Raw genomic sequence first — 6,099 nt, 5'->3', positions numbered from 1 at the left:
ATACCTTTCTCCCTTATATGCTAACAATTTTACGTCTAATTAAAGTCCAACTGTTGGCATTAGATATTAAAATCCATTCTCTAAAAGCATCCCAACAACATACAACACTATTGTTGGACTCATTGGCAACAAGAAATTGAAGAACTGAAAAGTAGATTGTAACTCTTTTTGCTTTTAAATCTTCTTTTCTTCTTCTACTGAAGCATATTGACGCAACTAATTATATTTATGTATAAAAAAATGTACGTGTATTAAGATTGTATTTATGTATAAACAAATGATAAATTGATACATCTCTTTTTCGTTTTTGAATATTATTTTCTTCTTCAATTGAAATATATTAATACAATTAACTGACTTATGTATTAGAAAAAGATCGTGTGTCACTGAAAATTTGATATAGCTATTATAAGATTGTCTCTGCGTATTAGAAAAAATTGATAAGTTGATACATTTGTTATCAAAAAAAAAATTGTATCTATGTATTTATTTTAGGGGTGACATATTGATTCTAACATGTATGATTTTTTTCATGTCCATATCAGAAAAAATGATACAAAATTATCATTAGGACTCTATCATAAATACATATGTTCTCAAACTCTGATACCCGATATCAATATCCAAAATAGTGACTTAAAATTGAGCTACGTTAAGTAAATATCAAAACTATCATAAAAATTACTAGTAATTGTAGAACAAATGGGTGGAGACTAGAATTCTCTCTATTGAATGTCCAAACCCCAACCTTCTGGAACCATACCCACACCATCGGAGCCACCGGGTCCAATGGCGATTGAAATCCCCAGTAACATTAACTCTGTTACCCCTAGAAATAGTTTTAAAGACATGCTAATAAACAAAACCAGCAAGCTCAATAAATGCTATAATCACTTCGCCGATAAGGACCCAATGCTCCATTCAAAAGAAGAAGAGCTGATCCAATTATCAGACAAAAAAAAAGTCAGATATACCGACCTTGGCAATTCTCAGTGATTGTAAAGCTAGCAAATAAATGCTTAACGTACAATTACTCGAGAATTAAACTAATAGATCTCTGAAAACCCACTGAGCCACTGATCCTCATTGACTTGGGATGCGACTACTATATTGAAAAGTTTAATAATCCTAAGAATTTGACAAAAGCTCTGCATGGGGGCCCTTGGTTTATCGCAGGGAACTTCTTGACAGTAAGGAAGTGGGAGCCAAATTTTGTACCGGACGAGGCATCACAAACACACACATCCATTTGGCTAAGGCTACCACAATTACCTACAGAGTTCTATGATCAAAGCATACTGGAAAGAATAGGCTCCAAATTGGGAATACTGCTGACGATAGACACTTTTACCTCTTCCACACTCAGAGGAAGATACGCGAGAATCTGTATCCAAGTTCTCCTGGGAATACCTTTAAAAAACCACATCTGCATAAGACATCACAAACAGAAGGTGGTATATGAAGGAGACGACTTCCTTTGTATGAGCTGTGGTCGACAAGAATATCTAGAAAAATTACAGAGAAATTGACCCCAGTCACTGATAAACCAAAAAGAGACACAGAGCGATGGCAAGTGGTATCCTTCCCTAAAAGGAAAGGCAACCCAAACTCAAACCGGTTGCCAACAACCCATAGACGCAAAGCGGCGCTCTTAGTAGACAGCCCACAGGTAAGATGAACAGACAAAGGCCCAGGTAAGACCCAAAACTTGCAAAGCCCATCTCCCCCTAACCAAGGTGTAGCCAATGGCACAAGTAAGTTATCCCCAGGAATTGCTTCTCTTTCACCACCAGAAGGAAAAGGAAAAACCAAATTGGAGACTGGGTCAACTAGTGCACCCAGTAAAGTTGTTGTTAACAACCTCTCCTCTGAAGTTAAACTCCCCACCACACTTCTTTTCTAGATATTAATTACCGAAACAACCCACATCTTTTTAATAAATGTAACCAAGCTATCTCCCAAATAACTTTTAATAATAGAGGGGCCCAAGAGGGTCCACCAATCACAAATATTAACGAGGTTCCAATGGAGACCTCCGTCTCTGCAACTTCTATGGTGGTAACCAATGCTGAGAGTAGGGATAATCATCACCTAGAGACGATTGACATGACTGACACGGTTATGTCCATTAACTCCTCTCCTACTTTTATCCCCAAATGGAGCACCAATGAAACGTCCATTAATTCTAACCAACCAAAGACTACTCTAAATACTAATGGCAACCCCACCGACACTAAAGGAGCCTTTTATGTTCGTCTCAGCAACCCACCCACCTAATAGAGTACTGACATCATGGGCGGAGATGGTACTCGAAGGGAAAACCATCTCTCACTGTATCATAGTGAGGGACCAACTAATTGCGCTAATAATGCAGGACCCAACCTGGATGACCCAAATTGTCAAGGATGAGGTGGATCATATAGTGCAGGGATTGAGTTACTAGTTATGGATTCGAAAAATAACACAAGCCCAGATGATGAGAACATTGAATGTGATGAACACCCATGAGTTTAACTCATTGATGGATCACATGTTCAAGAGCTTAACTTATTACCCAGAAATTTCTTACCTCTTAAAAATGGAAACGTTAACATTTGTGCCATGGATATCACCAACACCCTAAGTACCGACCAACCCAAATAATGCTCAAGCCAAAGAGGGAACCACGGGGGCGAAGACCTAGGAAAAGCACAATCCTCCTTACTAAAGGAACTTCAGAAAATGAATGTAGACCTGGAGTAATTCTCGGAAACCTTAGGAGAACCCAACATAGACTTCTTCATTCTAGAAAACCCCTTTCGGAAAGAGTACTCAGAGTCATTCAGCACAACTACTATAGTACTCTATCCGAGGGAAATGAAGACTTTCAAGCTGATGATGAGGAACATGACCAGTCAGTTGAATATAGTAGTCTCTCTATGTCCATATTTGGTACAAGAAAAATTGACCAAGCAAGACAAGGGTAAGAAACTTGTACTAAATCAACCCCCCAACCCAAATGACTGAATGAACTTCATAATTTGGAACACAAGGGAGGCCAATAGTCATAGCTTCAGAAGACACTGCATAGACTTAGTTAAGACTCATAATCCCATAGTTGTAGTTCTGTTAAAAACTAAGATGGCAGATCATAAAAACCTCACTAAGATGCTCAAGTTCGACTCTTATTTTAAATCTAGTACTGAAGGAAGAAAAGATTGGATTGTTATAATATAGAAGGAGAAAGCTATCAAGATCCAAAATTTCTCTATCTCCTCTCAGGGTATCCACACTATTGTCAAGGTAAGATCTAATCCCAGGCCCTGGATTTTTTCTACTATATATGCTAGTCTTGACCCCATCCTTCGAACCACCCTTTGGGAGGAACTATGCCAAATTTCCTCCATTCAAAAAGGGGATTAGTTAATTGGTGGGGACTTCAATGAGGTCCTTACTTTCAATGAGAAACTAGGAGGGTCTCCCATCAATATTACTAAAACTAGTAAGTTTTAGGAATGCCTTAAATTTTGTAACATGGTGGACCTAGGCTTTAGGGGCTGCAAATTCACCTGGACCAATAGGAGACATCGCAATAGAACTGCTCTTATCCAGGAAAGACTTAACCGGTGTGTTGGCAATGATTCTTAGATACATCACTATCCAGAGCCATTGATAACTCACCTACATAGAACAAAGTCTGACCATTTCCCCCCTCCTTTTGTCTCTGTCAAAAAGACCTCAAGGTAGTCACACCAAACCCTTCAGATTTGAACCTATGTGGTGCAACCATCACTCCTTCCAGGACTTGGTGAAAAAATATTTTAACCAGTAGGCTAACCTCCAACATGATTTCACCTACTTCCATTATCAAGCAACCCTCTGGAATCATCAAGTATTTGGGAATCTCTTTAACAAGCTTAGGTCTGCTAGAAATAGACTAGGTGGTATTTAGAGATCTAGGGCTTACCATAATAGCACCTTTCTTCAAAACCTTAAGAGTTAACTCACTTATGAGTATGACTCTATGCTTAAGTGTGAGGAGGACTTCTGGATAATTAAGTCCAGAATAACCTGGGTCACAAAGGGTGATGCTTATACTTTCTTCTTCCATGCCTCCACTATTACTAGAAGAAGGAGGAATAAAATAAATGAACTCAGGGATGAGGTGGGGAATATGTACAGGGGTGAGGACAGTATAGTGAATCATGTAATGCAACACTTCACCAATCTATACACCACTAGTCATGTTAGTTGCCGCAACAGTCACTTTGTCCCCACAAACCATCACAAAAGGATCAATTCCAGCATGCAGAATATACTTGTAGCTCCCCTTAGGGACTTAGAGATCATGCTAGCCATCAAGTTCTTTAAACCCGTGAAAGCTCCTGGCCCTGATGGGATCCACCCTTTTTTTTCTAAAAGTATTGGGCTGACATTGACCCATAAACTATCTCTTTCTACAAAAGGGTCTTCTCTGAAAATGTTATGCCTACTGATAATAACAGAACCCTTGTTTGCCTCATTCCTAAGAGTAGAAATATTGATAGTCTCATAAACTTCAGTCCCATTGGCCTGTGCAACACCAGTTTCAAGATTGTTTCCAAAATAATTGCTAACAAAATCAAGCCTATCCTCTAAGATATCATCAGCCCCACCCAAGCTAGCTTCCTGGCAAACTGGAGGGATGCTAATCAAGCCATCATCATTCAAGAATACATCACCCACTTTAATAAAATAAATGGGAAGAAGGCTAACATGATTCTTAAAATTAATTTAGAGAAAGCCTTTGACAAAATAGAATGGTCCTTCATAAAGAATACACTTCTCTTCTTTGGCTTTCCTAGGAACCTCACCAATCTCATTCTTTCCTGCATAACCTCTATTTCTATAGTTGTGATGGTCAATAGCATAAGAAATGACTTCTTCAACCCTTCTAGAGGCATCAAATAGGGGGATACCATTTCCCCCTATATTTTCATCATGTGCCTTGAAAGGCTGTCCAGGGGCATACAAGCTGAAGTAGATTCTAAGAACTGGACCCCTATTAGCATCTCCCCCAAGGGAACTAAAATCTCTCACTTATTCTTCATAGATGACCTCACTCTTCTGGCAAGAGCTACTCCTACCAACTACCAGACCATAGTATCAATTTTGGGCACCTTCATCCAACTTTCAGGAAAGACTCTCAATTATCTCAAAACCAAAGTCATTTATTCTAAAAATTGTTCCTCTTCTCTGGCTAACCAATGTTCCCAGATCCTCTAAATTCAGCCAAACACCACTTTTGGTAGATATCTTGGGCTTCCAATACTCTTCAAAAAACACAGAAATAGTGACTTTCAGTTTATCATTGATAATATACACACTAAGCTTGCTGGCTGGAAAACTAAGCTCTTGAATATGGCTGGTAAAATTATTTTAACCAAATTTATCCTCAGTGCCATGCCCACCTGCATCATGCAGTATATTAAAATCCCCAACAAAGTCACTGAGATATGCAATAAAATTCAGAGAGACTTTGTCTGGGGTAGAATCCCTGAGAAAAAGAATCTTCACTTTCTAAATTGGGGATGTTCTAACTTCTGAAAAAGGCATGGAGAACTGGCCTCCACAAGACTGAGCTCAGGAACAGGGCACTGCATGCTAGCCTTGCCAGGAGGCTATTCCACCACCCTACAATCTTGTGGGGCCAGGTTCTTCTAACCAAATACTATAAGCCCCTCAGATAGCCGAGTACCAACTAGTACAACTCCAGAACTTGGAAAAACATCAAAAGGACTGGGCTAACTACTGCTTAGGGATAAGATGAAGGGTGGGTAAGGGTGGTAGGGTAAACTTTCTCCAAGATACTTGGATCCCCAACCTAGGCAGCCTTAGAACCATTATCCATGGTCCCATGAACAAGATAGATACCAATATCATGGTAAAGGATATCCTAACCAATGGAGAGTGGGATTTCACTAAAATCTCTTTTGAGATCCCTAAGACCATCAAATATGCTATCCTCAGTCCCTTAACCACCCTAAACAGGAATAAGGAAGACAAAGTGGTTTGGAACTGCAATTCCATTGGTATCTTCACCACTGGGAGCATGTATACACACCTTAGGAACCTAAACAT

Source organism: Capsicum annuum, chromosome 3 (assembly GCF_002878395.1).
Source record: "Capsicum annuum cultivar UCD-10X-F1 chromosome 3, UCD10Xv1.1, whole genome shotgun sequence".
NCBI classification, from domain to species: Eukaryota; Viridiplantae; Streptophyta; class Magnoliopsida; order Solanales; family Solanaceae; genus Capsicum; species Capsicum annuum.
The sequence above is the reverse complement of the archived record's forward strand: the minus strand, read 5'-3'. Positions refer to the sequence as shown.